Source organism: Coturnix japonica, chromosome 7 (genome assembly GCF_001577835.2).
Source record: "Coturnix japonica isolate 7356 chromosome 7, Coturnix japonica 2.1, whole genome shotgun sequence".
NCBI classification, from domain to species: Eukaryota; Metazoa; Chordata; class Aves; order Galliformes; family Phasianidae; genus Coturnix; species Coturnix japonica.
Window position 1 is genome coordinate 23,904,892 of NC_029522.1, and position 21,614 is coordinate 23,926,505.

The 21,614-nt window shown below is 42.0% G+C and overlaps 1 long non-coding RNA gene across 2 annotated transcripts in view; it reads right to left on the bottom strand.

Annotated features, from left to right (window-relative positions):
• LOC116653662 overlaps positions 1 to 21,614 on the bottom strand; it is a 424,305-nt gene that overhangs the window by 338,775 nt on the left and 63,916 nt on the right. For both annotated transcript variants that reach the window (XR_004307914.1, XR_004307915.1), the window contains exon 4: positions 5,318 to 5,364. This is a non-coding gene — a long non-coding RNA (uncharacterized LOC116653662). The remainder of the gene's footprint in view (positions 1 to 5,317; positions 5,365 to 21,614) is intronic.

Consider the following 21,614-nt stretch of genomic DNA (forward strand, 5'->3'; position numbering starts at 1 on the left):
TGCATCAAGCATTCAACCCTGTCATCAGCACAAGTCCTCCCAGAGACCTATTGTGTGTGTGTGTGTATTCGGTTGCTTAGACAATAAAGGACAGATTTCCTGGCGCTCACAAAGAGGGGTGATGCTGAGCTATGCTAATAGGCATCATCTGGTGAGCCTGCCCTCCCTGGCTATTTGAATGAAATCCCAGCGGGTTTGCCAAGTGCCATACTCCATACGGGACAGTCTGGTTTCAAACTGGTCGCCTTGCTGCAGCCTGAGTTCTGGTTGGCATCCAGTTGTGGATCTTGCCAAGAATTCTCTCTTCCTTCAGTGCATTTTTCCTCAGCTCTAAAATGAAAATCTCACAGAGGGTGAGTGGGGGGATCATTTACACCAGGGCTGAGCAAAACGTTTTGGGCTGTTCGCTGTCAAGGGCGTAGAACTGCAGCTTGTACTTAGCAGTGCTTGAAGCATCCCTGATAGTTTCCCTGTCTTGAGGCAGGTACAGGAAGTGATTCTTGCCTGTTGCACAGGCAGCAGAGCATCCTACAACGTCCAGCTAGCTGTAAAATACATCTGTAGGCTGTGTTAAATACCTCCCCTGCTTCTCAGTACCTATGAAAACCGCTATCTCAACCATATAATTCACTTATATTCACGGGAGAGGTCGGTAATAAGGTACAAGGACTTAATTAACCACTTGTCAGATGTTAAAATCAATTCTCCTGCAAGGCAGCTCTCCGTAATCCAGACGTTCTGGGATCAGTAAGAAACACTAAGTCCTTCTTTGCCAGAGGGAGAGATGTATTTAGCCAGCCTGGCCTGCTGACATCTGCTGCAGTCCAAACACCAGTTTCTGGGAAGGCCAAAATGGAGGGTATGTACAGGAGAGCCCATCTCCCTCCGAGCTGCCTGTGAGCAGCAATGCAGCATGTGCTGTGAGGGCTCAACACAGCATGCCTGAAAGGAACCAGCAAATGCACATGGACAGCATCTGCTCCCTCCCCTTTCTGCCTTTGTGTTCTTTCCTCCTCACTTTGGGCAGACTTTTGTCTTCATTCCCTTCCATCTTCCTGCTGGAAGCTGCTGGCTTACGTGCAAGGAGTGAGGATGGCTGCCTGTCTGCCAGGACAGTGGGAGCTGACTTCACAGACGAGGCTGCTGAGCTCCATGCTGATCTAAATCCCAGTGATAAATAACACTACCACGCCTCCAAAAGACAAAGAATGAAGCAAACCAAAGCTACACAAATAGCACACCTAATGAGAAATGTCATCCTAAAATCCGTTAGCAACAGGTAACAAGGACTGGACTGCAGAAATGCAAAAGTAACATCCCTTGCAGATGCATGGATAAACTGTGTAAGACTGATGGAAAAATCTAATTATATTTTACTGTATTTTGAGTACACCTTTGTCATTTCTCTAATTAGAAATGTTGCATGTGCAACAATGCATGAAAACCTTGTGTAATTACACACAGTACTGGGATTTATCAAGCCTCTCTGTGATACACAAACGTATGAGTACAGACTGAGTTTTGCCATTGCTTTGTCTCTTGTAAAAAGGGATGGCAATTTGCAAAGGCAGAATCCTTGAGACAACACTCATCTGTTTTGGGGCAGGATGAGTGACAGGACAGAGTGGGAGAAAATCTTGTGTTACTTGGGCTGGCTCCTTCTGGAGGAAATCACCTGTGATCAGCTGAAGGCCCAGGAAGGGATGGATGCCTGACAATTCTGTCAGCAGAAGAGACGAGCAGAGCAGATGGGGCCACACAAGCACTGTAAATTCTCTTGGCTTTCCCAGAGTGTGGGGCTCAGGTCTACCGAAGGTGCAGGTGCTCTCATTCAAACCCTTTCCATCCTGGTGTGGGATTCAGGGTTGTACCCGTGACTCTCTCTTGTGCTGCTTGATGAAACAAATGGGTTTGAGGCAGCGAGTGAACCACCACACTGGCACAAGAGACACATCAGGACATTGGATGGTTGCAAGCTACAGTCCTGGGCTGACCTAAGAGTCTGGAAATAGCCTTCATGCTTCAAGAGCTGCCTTGAGGCAACAGGTCACCTTCACAAGTGCTAAAACCGCTTAGAGCTCCAGCATGCAGCCAGGCCAAGCCAGCTTTGAAACAAATGAGCCACAGAGACAAACATTTCCCGCTCAGACCCAGAGATAAACTCTTCTTAGCCATCAAGTGGAAAAACACTGGCTTGCCTTTCACCTGAATCTCAGAAATCAATTTGGGAGTTGCAGCAGAATTGGGTGTATCCCTTTGTTTTCCTTTTTTAACTTGGGTCACTGGATAATGCCAACTTTTCCCTCAGGGGAGGGAACCCTTCAAATCAAAACATGGGATGCAAATCTCCTGGCAATGGGTGCCAAGCTCTTCTTTCCAGAATCCTTCCAAGGGGTGGCACAAGGGGGAAAATAAATGAGAAGCAGATGGCAGGAGACGTGTCCCAGAGGAACGATGGATATTTCTGCTGTGACCCACCAGGGAAAGGTTTGGAAGCGCTGACACTTTTATGGCATTCTGTTTTATTGTGCAGAGCATTTTTTTCTTGTTAGTTATATTTTGGCTTCTCTGGATAACATATTTTTAAATGGCAAGAGATGCGTACCCTATGTACCCATCTGCAGCAACAGATACACAGCTAGCTGGCAAGGACTGAGCTGGGCATTACCTGGCCTAAATCACTACCAACACAGAAAAGTATCAGTCTTACGCTAGGAAAAAATCTTTCCCACCACAACAAAGTCCCAAGATTCTCCATTTTCACTGCACAGGCTTATCTATGATAAAAGACAGCCAAGCCCACATGCTGCCAGCTTCTTGCTCTTCTAATAGCAAAACAAAATGGGTAAGTTTGTTCTTACTAAACACTGGCAGATTCTCCTGTCTTCATCAGATGCGGAGTTTACCTTAGTTTCCCCTCTAACTGGCTAGATGGCCTTTTGTGAACCAAGTCAACTACTTGCAAATTTGTGACTTTCCCAGGGACTTGCTTCTTATTTCTTCTCTCAGCCTGCTGCAAGAAGCCATTTATCTGAAGACATCCAACAAGCAGCCATCCTCTTCATCTAATTTCAGACTGTCACAGAAGAAGAAAGAACTCACACATACCCTTGGTCTCTCTTCCCTTAATCTCTTTTAGTGCAACCTACAACCTTTACATCTGGACTAGAAGTCCCAGGACTGTTCAGATCAGGAAAAACGATAAAGCAGGGCAGGGGTACCCTTTACTTGAAGTCACAAATGCTATTAAAACCCAGCACAGGATATAGATGTCAAGAGGTGCAGACATGAGAAGAGAGATGTACAAAAAAGCCCTGCAATTTAGGGTGCAGAACACCTGTGGAACAAAGCACAACAGTAAAGAGCTCAGGGCAAGGGAAGAGTCCTAACATACACTCCACAGCCAGCATATGGCAATGACTTGGCTAATTCATCAAAACAACCAGATGAAAGCCAGGGACTAGCCTCACTGTACACGGTGATTTAGCAGCTATCTGAAGAGAATGGAATAAACACAACCGCTACCTTTCAAAGCTGTTCTGGCTTTTCTCCTTACAAAAATGATAAGGCCTGCAGGATACCAGCAGAGATTCATGCCTCCCCATTTCTTTTAAATAAAAATCATATGCCTATAACATGAACTACTGAATAGAGGGGGGAAGAACACATTAACTTTTTCATCTTCCCTTTTGCCCACAGGATATTTTGCTTTGCTGCAACAGGATCCTGCACAGTTTCCAAACTAGATGAATGTGGAGATACTAGCTTAGAACTCATCCCTTCTCTACTGTCATCAGCAGCAATTGAGCTCTAGCAATGTGGATGCCCTGCCCATCTATTCTGGTGCTGTACAGAAGACAAACTCTCCAGAAGGGACCCTTCAGGATGCTTGATGTTGTAGTGAGATGCTAGGAATCTTGATGGCCATCACTTTCACAGAGGAAAAGCTTAAAAAGACTAAGGCACCAAACAAATGCATGAAAGCCTAGTGCAAGTGTGTCTATCAGTTGCTTTTCTCAGCAGCCAAGGGTTAAGCCTGGACTTCACAAAAGTCAAAGTCATTCTCTCTTCTTCAATGCTGATTCACATGGTTTAGAGCAGCATTTTAACAAAGTTATGCAAAAGAAAAAAAGAAGAAGAAAAAAAACCATCAACATTTTCCCACTAAAACTAAACTGACTCTAGAATAAAGCTGAGCCAGTTACCAAGGCTTCCTGTGAGTAGCTGATGACCCACAATGGCCTTTTGGAGACACTCTCCAGCATGAGGTACATATTCCTTTTCTCCTAAATCACTGAAAGCTGTTCTAAATCTGACAATGCAGAGGCTTTCTAAAATAAAGTTCTTTTCATCAAGGATGGAGAATAATTACAATCATTTGTGCTTGCTTTCCATTTCTGCAGGATCCTGCTCTTGTTGAAGGCCTTCCCAAGAGCTATCAGAAAGGCACCTTGATATTTTTTGTGCACAAACATAATAAATAAGATCAGTAAATAAACAATCTGAAGGGCTGAACCATGACTACCAGTCAGTTACTGTTGGATTGACCAGTCATAACTTCCATTATTATCTTTGACAAAGGACATAACAGTGAACATGTTGCTTTTGTGTTGGATTGTTGTGTATGTGCCTTAGCATTCTCTGACAAAGAACAACAAGAACTTTACGAAGAGATATAGCTATAGCAAAACAAGCTTGTGGGATACAGTCTGAACCTTTCCAATCTCACCATCATTCCTTTCTGGAGAACCAGAGCTTCAGTCCTGACTGAGTGCTAAATCCAGCCCCCAACAGCCAAATATGACAGAGCAAACACTGAACTTGCACTTGAAAAATACTGAATTATACAGCAATCAGGATGTGAACACGGGGAAATGTGCCAGAGGATATGTATCCCTAGTCCATTAGTTTATTTGAAAGTATTTTACATTTTATTAAAGTAAAGCAGACAGGATATAAGCACTATAAACTTTCCCCTGTAAGTGAGCATTGCTGGCATTCCACTTGCTTAAATTATTACCTTTTCAAGGGCTGGTTAATCCTTGCCCCTCTTAGTTAGCAGAGGAAATAGTATGTTGGGTGTTTCACTTCCCGGGCCAAAGCATAACGGTGCTTCTGCAAGACTAGCTCTGCCTTTCACTATTTTTTCTTCCCCCTTTGGGAATCTATCTCTGTATTCCTGGCACACAACTACATTTTCTTCCATGGGTAATATCTCTTGCTTGAAATCTCTTCTGACAACAGTCACATTTTCTGAGATGCATGATTAAAGAGACTAGCTTAAGCTTTTTACTAGAGAAATTGAAATGCAACTTACTTGTTTCCAATGAACTGGAGGGGAAAATGGTCTCCTTACAGAGGAATCTGCAATTTTATAAGAAAAATGAACAGGTCAATAATCAGAAAAGATGAAGTGGAAAGAAATATGAGTATTTTTTCATTTGCAAATGCCATCTTGTCAAAACAGACTTGCTTTCCTGGAATATGTTTTCAGCAAGAGTAAATCATTCTGAAACTAGATTTGTACTTGGACTACCTTGGACCATTTCATTGAGCTTGTCATTGATCTGAATAATTTTCATACACGTTAAAGCACCCAGATACTGTTAAAACTACTCCTTAAATCATTTACATGTCCTTATATGGAATGTATAGATTGTTGCTCAGACTACAACAAAATGTTGAGTCCCACTCACATAGTCATTTTGGTATTTCAGAAGTCAATACCTTGCAGTAGTTTCATTCTAAGTATCAGATGAGTTTATAATTATTTGTATCAACCTAAGATAATATATTTTAATCCTCTCTGAATATCTGACAGAACATGAAATTCTTTCTTGATAGCCTTAGCATTAATGTTCATCTCGAGATTGATTCCAAACCAAAGCACTGCAGCAGACTATTAATTTGGTCTTTAATTCAATGTCATTGCTGAAAAGCTCTTCAGCTTAGTTCTTCTCAGAAGCAAAAACCTGCTCTCAGTCACTGCTATGCTGCTAAGTCCTTTCTCCCATAGTCTGAAAGTTTGGGCCCATTTTGCTCTTTGCCAGGAAATCTATCCAACTGACAGTTACTGGAGACAGAAATCTACCTTTACAACCTTTCCCAGTTGGCAAAGACACTGAGGCTTAGATACAGGTGCAAATACGGGGACAGGCAGAAAAAGAGAGGTACAGAAAGAGATAAGGAGAGACAAGGATAATCTCTCCTACAGATCTGAGCAATGTTTTTGAGGCTAGAAGGATTAAGGCACCACAGAAAAATTAGTCGTTACTAGTAAACTGTATTTCTGTCCTACACCTCAGCCACACTCAAAATCAGCCCAAGACAACAGCAGAAGAGCACATGCTAGCTACTGTATCTCAGCATAGTCACCACAGTTTTAAAACTGGGCCTTTTAATATTGTGGGGGGCCAACAGAATGATTTCTATTGAATAACTCTGAGTTTAAAATAAGAGACATCCTCTTCCCTGTCTCCTTTGCTGCTTGCAGTGCAGGTGCAAGCTGACAGCTCCGTGACTACAAATTGCTGCTGGAGCCATTGAAGCCTTCTCTTCAAAGCAGATGCTCGCCTTTTCTGCATGAGTAGCAAAACATGTGCCCTGACCGTCACCAGCTATTTTTAAAGGATGGATTTCTTCATTGCTTGTTTATAGCTTTATGTGTTGGAAAAAAAGAAATAAAAGAGGAAAAAAAAGTCTGTGAGGCAACATGCATCCTTTGGAGGCACTGGTGAGATCTGGAATTAGAAATTATCTGTTTTACAGTATGAAACCAGAAAGCCAAAGTGCTAAAAGCATAGAATATTACAGAGACCTTTGAGTTAAAAGTAAAGAAATATGCCAACAGAAAAGAAGCTTCCCCATGACAAAGTTTCAGACCATTATCCTGCAGCTGCAAGTTTCCTGACAGCAGTCAACGTCACATGCTTTCCAGCTATGAAGGAGCTCACTCCTTCCCAGGTCACTCAAGGATAACATCCTGAGACTCTGGACTCTGTTTTAAGTAATAATTTCACAGGCACTGTCCTTTCTACCGCAGACTCATTCCTCCAGATTGCTTGTGAAGACTCCCCAAGTTTTACATCTGTAAGGAACAAAATGAAAAACAGAGAATGCCCCCATCAATGGCCTGTCATGAAACAGGAAGCTGATGCAAATAGCAGCTCTGCAATGAAAGAATGTCAAAAATACAGTTGGAGTTGGATAAATTCATGTTGCTTCTCAGCTCACTGAAGAGGGAGGAAATATGTGACAGTGCAGTATAATTATTCTTTTTCCACTGTCAGAGACACAGGACAACCACATTACTCATGCAGAGCCATGAGCAAAGCTGCACAGATCCTCCCAAAACAAGTGGCAATAGAAGGTTTTTCCTAATCATGCCATCCACAGAGCTGATGACACATTTTTACTTGCTTCCCTTCAGATTCACATAGGTTCCTAGGCCTCTCTTCCCTTTCTTTGATGTTGATCATAGAAAAAATGATGTTACTCTTGACCAAAGGTTGGCACCAGGCACAAGCACAACATCAAGTGAATTTCATCAGTAATTAACGACATGCTTGCAGTGCATGCTTCAAGAGTGAAAGAACTAGTGCCCAGAACAATTACATTTGATTCATTTATTCTCTTTCCTAATCAGTCCCATGTTGCCACCTGTCCCATTGATCAATCTTGTTCAGTTCTATTCCCATCCAACAAGAGGACAAAAGCCTTCTACACATCCACCGTTTCATAGTGTCAGACAATTGAAAGAAATCTTGTCTCTAGGCTCCTGTTTATCTGTCCATAAAGTATAGTAAAAAGAGATTATCATAGAATCATTGAGGTTGTGAAGACCAGTAGGATTATCCAGTCCAACAACCAGCTCATGCCTGTGGACTCCCTAGACTATGGTACCATTTCTACTCTTGAACACTCTAGGGATAGTGACTCCACCAGGGAATCCTGGTGTTACCAGTATGGCCAGAAGCACAGAGGAGAGGTCCCAAGGCAACATCCAAGCAGCAGTGCACACATCTGCATCCCCTCAGCCCCCTGAACGCACTGCCTGCACCCAATAGCCACTGCCCAGCAGCTCCAGGCCTCAGCTGCTTCAGCTCTCTGGATGGGGGCCAAGAGGTTGTCACACCACCACAACTCTGCCGTGCAAGATATGTTTCTTTCCCCATGCCAGCTTTATCTCACAGCTTTCTTTCTTTTCTAGTTTTTTTTCCCCTCTGTATATATTTGCAGTGATTTAAGGAGTCAAATGACAAGAAGGTGCAGGAGCGGGAGTACTCCTGCATCCTGCATGCGAGGATCAGTGGATAAGAAGTGCGTGAAGGAAGTGAGTTATCCACCCACACACAATTTGATTTCATGGCTTTTTTCTTTTCTTTCTCTTTTAGCCATTGCAATGAAACATTTTTGCCCTGATCCCTCTCCCCTCCACTGTGTGTGTGTATCCATGTGGCCGGTTCCCTCCAGTGTTTATTCGGCTGCAGAGAAGTGAAACGATTTCTGGGCAGGATGTCCAAAGATAAATCTGGCTTGTGGTGAGAGTTAAAAAGATTACAGTAAGGCCTTGTTTACAAAAGAGAAGGATCAGCTGCTGTTCTTGGAGTTTGTTTAAAAATTCTTTTTTTAACCGTCCCTTTTTGTGTTTAGGTTTGTTTCTCTTGTTAAATAAATAGCCTCTAAAGTCTCCATTGATCACCTCTGTGTTGTGTGCAAGGAGAGGAGAGAGATTTTCATATTGGGTCATCAGCTTCCTAGAAAAGGTTACTAAGCATCACAGAGGGGCAGCATCAAATGCAATCTGGGGCTGAACCATGTGGCCTAGCTGTGACCAGGCATCGGCTGCAATACCAAGGCTTTGAAAGATGGGGTGGGGTCACTTATGATAACATGAGGATTTTCACACTCAATACACAATTAAGCACATCATGGTGATGCTCTGGATTCCTACAGCACAGCACCTAACAACCTGGACCACCTGTTTCCACCTCAGCAGCAGTAATAGCAGACAACTAAAGCAGCAGCAAGGCCTCTGGCACATAAAACAGCTCATCCAAACACATGCATCTTCCCAGCCTCTTCAGCCTTGTCACCATGAAGGGCTGGTGAAACTTCATGCAGAAAAAGTAGATGAAGAGGAAGCTAATGCTGACCTCTGTTGACAAATTAATAGAAGAAAAAGTCAGCTTCTTGCTCACTAAGTCCATACTCTGTGGATCACTTCATGGTGCAACTTTCTATTCTCCAGCATGGAGGATGCTTCTCCTTCCCTAAGTTCACACACTGCAGAGGCTGACACCATGACTAGTGTTTCTCTAGCTCACACTGAGCATTTATCAGAGTTCCCTCCACGAGCACAGCTCTCCCATTCATTGCTTTTGGCTGGCTGGGGAAGACAGAGTCACAGACTGGTGTTCAGTCCAGGTCCACAGGGCTACTTCAAAATGCAGTTCATTGGACTCTATTTCCTTCCCCAGTGCAGAAAGCCTTATTTCTTATAACACACAAAGGAGGTGTATGTGAATTCAGACAATTAGGTCTACGAATATATATGGGAGAGAAGAAACTGAATTTCAGTGCACCCCTCTTTGGAAGAAAACAGTACTTTGCTTAGCTTGGATTTCCTAAAATAAAAAGAAGCAGATGACAAGGGAGAAGATGAGCAGAACTCACTTTAGGAGAATAGCGTTAACGCATTGAAGTTGATACTGTTTTTCAAGAAAGCAATGATGTGTTTCAGGTTCCTGAAGGCTGGTTCATTGTTAAAGCAATAATTAACTGCAGAGACCTGAATGTATTCATCAGTATATATTAGCTGTTCACAAATGTTTACGAGGAATTAATAAGAACCAGGGTGCTAAATGAAACAAAAGCTGCCAACATTCAAATTTCTCTCTGCAACAAGAACTCCACCTTCAACAGCAGACCTCATTTTGCAATGTCTCTTACTTAAAAAAATAGCAAGGCAAAATATACACTAATCTGTATAGAGCTGACATGCAGCACTTTTTTTGCAAGCTAAGATAAAAATCTGGAAAGACTGGGAAAATCTTTTACAAAATTATCTTGTCTCATATTGAGACACAATCTGTATGACTGACAGCTCAAGTTATGAGCGTTAACACACTTCAGCCAAGAGCTTCTGTCATTTTCAGTTAATATATTTGTTCAATCAACCAACCAGTTTGTTCAACTATTCAAGTATTCAGTGACTGCAGCAGTTATATGCTATGTAAATTCATGCAAATGATTGTGTTAACTAACAGTTTCTGGCTGAGGATGTAGAGGAATGGTCAAATACCCAAATATCACCCATTCTTCATGTGGCCTACAGATAATTCCTTTTTCTGTTCTACCATATCCTTGTCATTTCCACAGCGGTCAAATCAAGACATCCTAAATTGCTCATTTAAAGTCATGACACAAGACTTAGGAACAACAGAAAAAATGATACTTTCTCAGTTAGCCTAACCGAAGCTTAATTCCATTCTTATTTCCCAAGCTGCCAGGTCTGAATTCTTGCAGAGGCTTTAGAAATACCGATGCAATTTGTTTGCCTGATGCCAGCTCTTTACCCGAGGATAACATCAATCCCTAGATTTCCTCATTCAGTGCCAACAGTGACCAATCAATCCTCTACTTACAATCTCCTTTCAAAGTATTGCCAAACAGTTCTTGCACAACTACTAAAGAGGCCAGTTAAAAAATATGGTCACTTTGTTTTTTTTCTTCTCTTCCTCCATTCTTTCTCCACATTGGTTGGGACAAGCATGGGAGGGAGGCAGAGAAGTTTTGAGCACTTTCTACTTTTCTATCACTAATGACACTATAATGAAGCTGACAGATCCGTTAGGATTAGTTTGATGGTGGAATTAAGCATCTGGACAAAAATTGGATATGACGGATTTTCCCCATTAAGGTTTTTGGTCTGAGCTCAAGATAAAATGATTACCAATGCAATTACAAGGCAATTATGCTAAGTTAATTAATGGTATGTAGCTTTATTTACAACATATTCCCTTTCCCCAAAGATTCAGAGCTCCTTCCCCTCCCTATCCTCTCCTTCCTTAAGCTTCATATTTCTGCTGAAACACAGACAAGCTCTGGAGGATTTAATCAGCCGTTTACTCTCAAAAGATGTATTGATTTGAAGACTCACTAGTTTAGCCTCTGATCTAGAAACCAGTGGTTCTATATCAGCTCAGAGCACCTAAGGATATCACCCTGAAGTATTTCTCATGATGTGGAGCTTAATGCAGCTGCAGTGGTGATGACGACAGAGATATGTCATGACCCAGTCTCCCATTCCCTGTCATATGAAAGAGCTTGAATAGCCCAAGGCCAAGAGAAGAGACCTGAAGATACCACCAAAAGAAGGCACCCTGCTCCCCAGGAAGCCTGTCATTAGAATTAAATATGAAGGGAATAAAACAGATACGTGTAAACCAAGGTGCCCAAGAGAGAATGGAAAAAAAAGTAAAGCAAAATGAGAAATCCATGAATAAAACCCTGCTGAGGTCACGCTTAAAAACCCTCTGGATAACCAGGACAGTACTGTCATGCAAATAAAGTTTGAGGGACAGTTTCTTGCTTGTGTCATCTCTGCCTCTTCCCAGTGGAGCATATCCTACCCACCAGGACATCTTGCACAAAAGGAGGGAACATCTTTCACAGATGAGGAGGCTACAGGTATATCAGGACAGGTAATGTTAGGAGAAACAAATTAAAAAGGCCATTCTTACAAACAATGCTGCTTCTCCCTATATTTTGACAGCACATATGTTGCACTTTCAGGCTCTGCCATGTACAAACAGGAGATCTGAATCTGATGTTCCCTAGGAACTGACTTCATCCCTCTGCAGGTCTTGGTTGACCTCCTGCCTCTTTTCAGATCCTAAAGACTAAAAGCAATCATACGTTTTCATACACCACAGATACAAATCTTTGCCTAGTTTTGCTAAGGAAACAATGCTTACATGATTAAATTTTGCCCCCTTTGGTCAGTTACTAGAGACATGAAAAAGCTAAAACTCATAAGCAGAGGTCTCAAAACGCTTTAAATTGAATACAAATAGATGACCCATTAGAAAAGAGTTACTTAGTCAATGCTAAAAAATGTAAGCGTTACGCTGTATTGGGCACCAGAAAAGCCACTTGCACAGCGTTCAAGTTTGCAAAAGAGATTATATCATGAGTCATGACTTCTTCACCATGCATATTTCCTAGTATCTAATAAGGGAGGTTGGCAGCATGTCATTGCTTAGTTCTTAAGGGAAAACAAGCATCAGATAAAAAGTATTAAAAAATAAGCCTTGCTGGAGGTTCATCAAAAGATCCTCTGTCTTATAAAAGTCACTGAGGTGACTTCAGGCCTTCAGTCAGGTCAGTCTATCATGTTTCCATTGCAAAGGTGTCAAGCTTCCTCCTTTGTTTAGAAAGTCTCATCTTATTGCCTTTGGGCTTCTACTTTGCAAATCCTTTCCATCAGCTGTCCCCAAAGCAAGCCAGTTCCCACTTCAAATGGGTGGGGACACTGCCATTTTGAGCTATGCTCCATCTTTCTTTATTAAATGCTTCTGAAAGTCTTGGCCTAAATGACTTGCCTGCATCTGTGGCAAAATGAGGAGTCCCAGGAGTCCTATCCGAATGCCTGCCCTTTAAAATCATCCTTCCTCTATGAAGGTCAGCAAATCCCTTTCCTATGCTCCAGAAATGATGGTATATTCCATTAGCCTTCACATTACCCAGCAACCATCAGAAAAACAAAGAAGAATTTATTAAAAATCATAATCTTGATTCCAGTTCAAACACGAAGATGCAGTGCCTGCATCATTCCTAGTCATTCTCTCACAAATACGTTATCTCGCTTCCCTGTTAGGGTACTGTTCACTCTCCAGCCTGCAGACATTCACCTATACAATTCCTTCTGTCTTTGGGAAGCATCCAGGTTTCTTGCACAGAGCAAAAGGAAAACACAGCCCAAAGGCAAAGGAGAAATGATGTACCATACTGTACACCCTTCCCAGGATGCAAAGACCCTAAAGCCTCTAGCTTCCGGGAACATGCAGGGGGTATTACATTTCTTGTCACCTTGTGTTAGGAAAACCTCAAGCATGTGGTTCTTCCATAGATTACTGGAAACTGCTCAGTGGTGCTGAACACAAGGAAGGCGCACAAATCTCTGAGCCAGGAATTGTGGCATTAAAGCTGAGGGAATTAATGTGTGAAGAAAGGAAGAGACATTCACAAACATATCCCAGACAGTGCAAATCCTGTATCTTAAGTGTCCTTAAGCCTGGGCAGGGGGAGGAAAAAAAAGAAAAAAAAAAAAAAAAAAAAAGCATTTATCCTTTTAGAATAAAAAGCAGAACATTATGTCAGTCAGAGGAACTAACTCATTTCCAGCATATGAGTATCTGGCTTGATTTTTTGTGTTCGATTCATGCTATTCATACTCCTGGGCTTAGATCTGTTGTTCTGTATCATTCCTGTCTCACACGGAGCAACTAGGATCTATTAAAGCTAGATGAAAGAGGGGCATAACACAAAGGCAGACGAAGAGCTGGATGAGTGTGGGCAGGTGAATTGGAGCACAGGAGAAGTGAGAGCCCTCAGGGCTCGGGCTTTGAATGGATAACCATGATTCATGGAATATTTATTTGGATACATCAGATTCCTGCAGGGTAGATGATGGAAACTTTGGGAAAAAAAAGAAAAGAAGAATCTGCGTCAGTTGAAGGGCTACATGAGCTACTTCACCTCTCTGGATATCTACATACATACCCAGTATCAAACACAACTCTTGGCTGATGTTAAGCTAGAGCAAATGGCAAAGTCTCTCACAATCAGAGGGTGAAAGCAGACTTCTTTCTCTATAGATGTGAAACACATCAAAGTAACCTGTTTCTACCTGACTTTTTCACTGCCCGACTTCATCCTCACCCTTAACTACTTTTCTGTCTCAGCCATATAGGTGGGAGATGTTTGAAAGAACAGGACTGGTTCACATCATGTGTATGCTTCAGATTTCGTCTTAAAAAACTCAGGTGAAATAAACTTGTCTTTACAGAATTAAGTTGCAAAAAGGTTAAAAAGGCCAAACGTTTCTTAAGAGCTTTGATAGGTGCCTCTAGAAGAGGCTATAAAAGTTTAAATGGTACACAATATCCTGATCTGTATTCACCTGGATGTTCTTACTAATCAGAAGTGCTACTTCAAACCTTAAAAAACTTGAAGAATCTGGCTAGATAAGTGCATAAGGAAGTATAAGTGATAAGTAAACCAATTTTAACTATGTCTTTTCCTATGTTCAATAATGATTCCTTAATTCATTGCAGGTGGCAGGCAGTATCTTAGATATTCTCTTTCATCCTTGAGCAGGAATAGCACTTGAATTCAGAGGTTGGAAAGACAAGGCTGTCTAACCTCAGCATGTGTCAGTCTCTAAGAATACACCTCAAAGTTTGGACCTTAAAGACTTGCAAGCACTACAACAACAGGTTTACCAAAGAGTTGGGATTTTATGTTATTTGTCACATGTCCAGAGCTGTCTTTCTTCCTCCCAGGACTCAGGAGAATAATTATCATCAAAGCTCATATGTTAATAGAGCCATGATGAGGGACCACAGTACAGCTGCTAGGATCAGAGAAATTATGGCCCCAATGAACCTCAGGAGGTCACTACAACCAGCATTCCTCAGCCTGCGGCCCACAGTCTGGCAGGCATCAGGCAGTAGCCCAGAAACATCACAACTTAATTTGCCAGCATATGCACTCATTTCCATTTGTGGGACTAAGTAAGGAAGCTGGGGAAAGGGTTGACAACGGTTCAGTTTGCAGCAGGCTGGAAGTGCAATCTATTGTAGAAATACTGTACTAGGTGGACTGTGGTTCCTCCCAGATCAGAAAGGTGAAGTCATCCTTGGAAGAACTGAGAAAGGGTAAATAGGGGCTGAGGAACCAGTTGAGTCTGATCCTCTGTCCTAAGGCAGGATTAAGCTCTATTGAAGCATTTCTGCCAAGTACTTCTCTAACATCTTCTTAAAAATCTCTAATAACACAGATTACACCCCTTCCCTAGGCAATGTATTCCAGTATTTAACTATTGTGACTGAGAAAAAGTGTTTCCTAATGTCTAATCTGATTCTCTTAGTGCAATTTAATCCTTTTACTTCTTACGGAACTTATAGGAGAGCCAGAAGACAGTTTACTCCCTTTCTTAGCCCCAGGCAGCACAAGGTAAAACACATTAGAATATACTTCACTAACAGCATACAGTATGCAGTATAGAGAAGCTGAGTCTTTATCCCATGGAAAGCTGGTCTGTTGGGAAGAGAAAACAACATGCTACCCCTCCTCATCAATGAGAATACACAAGATCAGAATTAATAGGGGTAAACTGCAAATCCCAAGGCTTCCTTGATTTATCCTACACAATCTTCCTTGGGGAAAACAACAATGCCTACTTGTCCCCAGACCAGCTCATATTAAAACAAACAAACAAAAACTGAAAGCAAAGTTTTCCCAAGAGGATCCCACTGTCTCTAGAGTTCTCTTCCCCCTTTTACTGTGCCAAGGTATCAGAAGGCCCAATAAAAAGAGGGGAGAAAAAAAAAAGGAAAAAAAAAAGCATTAAGAAAGGAATCTTTGTGAGCAGCTGTTAAAAGAAGGCTGAGCACTTTTATTTATTTATTTTTCTTTGGGTAGTATTGATGGGAAGAGAGAACAACAAAGAATTGCTTTTGGAGTAGCCCAAAAGCTCCCTGCTGACAGGTCAGTCCCACCCCCTACCTCCCCAGCACACAAGGACCCTTTTCAAAGAGAATCACCTGGCCCATAAATTCCAATTTATGTTAATTTAAGAAAACAAATGACCAACTCCAACCTTTGAGAGTGTTTAGGAATGGCAGGATTAAGCAGGGTGATTAAAACTGAAAGGCCTCTCCTTGGCACACTACTTTGCAGGTGGGGTTTCCTCCAGTCCTCATTTTGCGGCTTCACTGTCCAAAGTCTCCAAGAGGTTAAAGTGGAATAGTCCAGGCATTTGAAAAAACTATGTAGACTGGAGAAAGGACAAGAGGAAATTAAGCGACTTTTCTTTTTCACCTTCCTTTCTCCAGTTATCTGTACAAAACCCTCAGAGCACCTATATTTAGACTAGGATATATAAAGAGACACAGATGCACACTTGACCCAGGATCGTTTCCCATTTTCTATTAAATTGAATCATTTTTAGCTTCTGTGCTGCTTTCTTCAATGATCTGCGATCTCGCCAAGGACAGGGAAGAAGGAAAAAAAGGCTTTTTAGGACCACTTTCTGAATAAAGATCTTGCCTGAGACTTAATTACAAATGTGGTGTACCAATTTAGATAGGCAGCATTACTGGATTCAGCAGGGAGATGTTTCAGAAGTCAAGGCCAAACACTTTGGCTTTGTGAAGCAGAGGAAAAGAAAGTATGGGTTCATTATATCCCTTTAGCCCAAACAAGCTGAACTGCAGCACTCCTGGGCCAGCATGTCTCCTGCTAACAAGCTTGCTCTCTTTGCATATAGAGGAAAGTTCCACTTGAGGGCAAGCTGGGATACTTACCCCTACTCCTCTTTATGGGAGGTCAGAAATCCCTTCGCAAGTGTACCAAACAACCCCTTCCTTTCCAGTTTTAGTTTGTTCCTCCCCACATTTATCTTTGTGTGTTCCGGTATGAAACTTTTCCAATTTAAATTGCTCTCTCCCCTTTTCTGGCACCTTACTCTCCTCAGCCTCAGCACTGACAGTTGGACTAGATGATCTTAGAGAACTTTTCCTACCTTCATGATTCTATGATTCTGTGGTAGTGATGAAAAGTCATGCCATTCTTTCTTGATCTCTGTCTTCCTAGAAAAAGCAAAGTTCCCTCCTTTCCCTTATGAAACAAGGTCTCCTATGCCATTTTCCTTCTTGGGACATACTTTTTTATTCCTGTGCTAACCTCAGTGCCTAATGCGTATAGAAACAGGCTGCAAGTCTAATCATAAAGCAGAAAGTTCTGGCTACAAGTACATAGGCAACAGCATAAAGGCAGAATTTACCAGGATTTGATGTGGGGATGATTAGACAGAGAGACCTGGAGAACAAAAGCTCAAAAAAGACTCCTCCTGGCTATGCCAGAAGTATTTTTCATGTTTCTACAGAAAAGAACAGTACTCTGAGATTGTCAGCTCTCCGATGCATGTCCATGCCTCTTTCAAGCCTCCATGATGCTTACCCTTATGGAATCCCTGTCTCATCCTTTCATGTTAACAGCAAGAAGACTCCTCAAGTAAGGAAATCCCATGGCAGAACCTCTGCAGATGTGCACAGGACAGGTGCAAGGCTGCTTTCTCCTCAAGCGGAGATGACAAAAAGCTTCTCACATTATCCAGCCTGATTTTTGGGCCATGCAATCTCTGCCTCTCAGGAAGGTTCACTGAAAGCACTTAGCAAGCAGTAGGTTGGACAAAACAGAGGTAACGAGATCAGTGCTTCTGGGTGCTGCTGTAACTATGGTGACAAGGGAGAAGTATCTTTTTCTATGAGTTTAGAAATCTAGCAAATGGTGATGATAGACAACACTGTACACTGATGGCTAACTAAGCTCCAACATATCACACTCATTTTCCCCTCCTCAAAGGAACAAGGGAAGGAAATATGCTAAGGTTTGAGATAAGGACAGGGATATCACTCTCCAGTTATCATCAGAGTCAAAACAGATTCAGCATAGGAAGATAAAATTAATTTATTTCATACTAAAAGAGACTAGATCAGTGAGAAAAACATAACTAAAAAAACCCTTCTCCCTCTTGCACCTGAGCAGCAGGGGAACAAGGAACAGGTGCTGTGGTCAGTCCATATTGTTTTCTCTTTACCACTCCTCCATATTCACTCTCTGCTCCTGCTCTAGTGTGGGGTCTCTCCCATGGGATGCTGTCTTTCCCAAAGTGATTCTACATGGGCTTTCCACAGGCTGCAACTCCTCAAGAGCTGCTCCAACGTGGGTCCATACCATGGGGCCCATCCTACAGGAGCTGCTCCAGCACAGGAATTTTTCCCTTTCTTAAATCTGCTCTCACAGAAGTTCAACCAGTGTAGCTCATTGGCTCAGCTTTGGCCAGCAGCGGGTCCCTTTTGGAATAGCTGGAGCTGGCTCTTGTCTAACATGGAGCAGCTTCTGGATTCACAAAGGTCAGCCTTGAAGCCTTCCCATTACCAAAACCTTGCCACATAAATCTGACACAGAATGATGGAAAGCACAATCCAGCCAAAGCTCAGCTTGGCAATAGAAACACCCTAACACCATTTCCATTACATTCCCATTATCATTTCCAAATACAATTCTCTTTCTTTGGGAGAAAGAGTTAAATACATAATATTTTAATTTCCCATCTGAAATTTCTCTGGGTTTTCCTAGAAACAGAAGAGATGAGAGATCTGATTGCTTGATTGATTACTACATTCATTTCTTTATTTTTCTTCTCTTTAAATTTCCTTCCTTCAACCCCAAAAAATTGATTACTTTTTCCTTTCTTTCTTCTCTTTCCCCACCCAGCTCTGTTTGAACTCTATTTCCTGAGGCTTTGGTAAGGATTCCAGATGCCCAACTAAGCTGACCTGAATTGAGTCTCTTTTCCAGAAGAGAAGTATACAGCATTTCTTGAAAACTAGTTCTCTCCTCTCAAAGATCTCCTATATTTATGCTTCCATAACAGAAAAAGCCAAAAGCTTCAGTAACTTCAGAAAATGTTGGTCATTATCTTTGCATGGTGAAGACAGCAATCTGAGCTTTCAAACAAAAAAAGTCATTCTTTAAAAAAAAAAAAGAAAAAAGTGGGAAATGCCAGCATATTTATTCCTAAACAAAACTTTTCTAGCACAACCCTGGGCTTCCCAACAAGCAGTTCTGTGAGTGAACTTCATAGTATGACATCAGTGAACAGATGGCAGGCAAAGCTGTTGGCAGGGTGATGAGAAAGCTGGCCATTTATAATGGAAAATGTCCTGATAAAAAGGAATGTGCTTATTTTATTCCATGTTAATGTTTATAAAATTCCTTTCCCGAGGCTTCCTCGAGGATCTTTTCATCATTATTGTATTATTATTAATAATAAAGCAAATAAAAGGGAGAAAAATGTGCATAGCAAATGACATTTTAAGTGCCCCAGAAAGGTTTTCAGCACTGGTGGCGTTGATTACACTGTGATGATTTGTTACAAGCTTTACAGTTACAAGCCACAATGGTGCGGACACTTCTCCCAACAGGGTTAATTGTATAATAATACTCAGTAACTGGCAGCCCTTCACCTTTCAATGGGAGGACTTTGGAGTGTGAAGACATGCACCAATGCTCCCAAATTTCTGCACCTTGAGAATCTCTGAATGCTAATGTGCCTCCAATCTTTCAAAGGCTGACTTTCAGCTGGATGCAATTCAGGGTGGATCCATTCTGTGAGAGGTGAGGAACAAAGCTGGGCTTTGAGAAAAAAAGATACCATGAGGAGTAGTTTATGCCTTGAAAAGTCAAATCCAGGTGTTTCAAGAACTATTTCTTATTTTAAGTAACCTTCACCCTAATAATACTTTCTGGAAAACGTAAAGATGGGGCAGGAAACAAAAGCAAGCAGGAAGAGGCTCCTCTAATGGATTACCACTGGAAATTCTGCACTAGCACAGGACAGGAGGAGACACATAATGAATTGCCTCTTCCACCAGAGAGAGTTCAAACCATGGGATGAAAACAGCATCCCAGCAGGACTCATCAGGCCTGACCTCCCTCAGGGAGGTATGTGCACCACAAGTCACTGGTGAATGAGGTAGCAACATTTCTCAGCTGGGTCCTAAACAGGCACCTCCCTGAACAAACAGAAGATGCTAACCATAGCTGTCAAGAGATATAAAAGAGCTCAAACTCTCCTGGGTCCAGGCCTTCCTGCAGAGCCAGCCGTTGGAGGCAAAGGCAGTCTCCTAGATGAGGGCTAAGTCTGGGGCATCTTATTTTGGGTGGAACTCCTCAACATGCCACGCTGCCAAGTCACAGCATGGAGAAAGAAGACATTTCCTCCCACTCTTCCATTTTCCCCCTACTTCCCTTATTTCCAGGGACTCAAAACCAACCATTCCTTGCTGAGCTGGTAACTTCTTATCAATTTGATAAGGCAGGAGGAAGACTTGTACTCTGGATTAGTCTCAGCACAATCACTTCACACAGAGCCCCACTGAAGAGTGGGAAAAAAAAAAGTGACAAGACTAAAGACAGCTTAAAAGCAAATAAAGTAGGAGAGCAATTAATGATAATTGAAAGATTATTATCAGATAGCCCTTATCTCCCTGCTGCTTATAAAAGCAGCTGATATCAGTATTGCCATTGTAGGGACAGTGAAACTGAAGTCTAGGGAGGTCAAACCATTCACCTCTGGTTGGCTAGCCAGACAGCCACATAACTACAGAGAAATCCTAGCTGTTCAGTCTTTACCTGATGCATTGTGTCCACCAGAACAAAAATCTGACAAGACAGAATCTGTCTCAGAAAGCAGGAATCAATATTTCTATCTTTCAGAACAACAACAAAAAAGAACTGAGTAGCCAGACTGTCTTTCTGATGTATTTAGCAATAAAAAGATGGAGAGGGCAGCTGTGGTCCCCTGGTATCCACCCACAACCAACAGGCAGTGACCTCCTGCTACAGCAACATAGCTAAACAAACAACTTGCTGTTCCCTTGGGACAAATTCCTTGGTGGGGACAGTCTGTTTTCAACATTTCCATATCTGGATGCCATTACATCCACCTATGCCTACATTCAGCCACCATAAGCATATGGAAAGCCTCTATCTCATCCTGAACACCATGCCAGAGACCAGCAGTGCTGGAGAGAACTTGTTTTCTCATAGAACCACGGGCTAAAATTTCATAGATGAAGAAGAATGGGTCAGTCTCATCTAGATGCTGAATTCAGAACAAATTCCAGGGCGATGCTTGAAATCCAGCATCTTTTGCATTTCTTCCCACTTCCCCCTTTCCTTGGTTATAAGATGTCCTCAATTTACCCAATGATACATTAAGAAAACTCTTATCTTTTAGGCAAAAATCTTAACTTGGAAAAGCTACAGGAGTTATAAACTATACATCATCAAACTGCCTTAAGCTCTCCAGCTCACTGTGGTTTGATAGCCTGCCTAGTGGACCATTCCTAGCCCTTAAATTAATTTGCAAAATATACTTTTTTTTTTTTTTTTTTTTAGTTTCTTTCCATCTGCAGCATATTCTGTTCCATCTTCCCTGTACAGTTTTGCTGCCCTGGAACAACAATTGTAACAAAAACAATAAAAACTAACAGCAACAACAGTGTGTTTAATTTCAGGCTCCACTGTGGTCACTTCCCTGCCGAACATAGTAGGGAGACATGGATGAAGGCACTGGGTTCCATCTCTCTCCTGCCGAGGATCCAATATCCTGTCCTCAGCTCATACATTTCAGATCTGCCACTGTTTCTGCCAAGAAAGCTTCATTTTACGGGAGGGGAATGAGAAAAAAAATAAGAAAGGAAGAAGATGAGAAAGGAAGATTTTTAAAGGGCAGCCAAGATAATTCCTTCTGGATG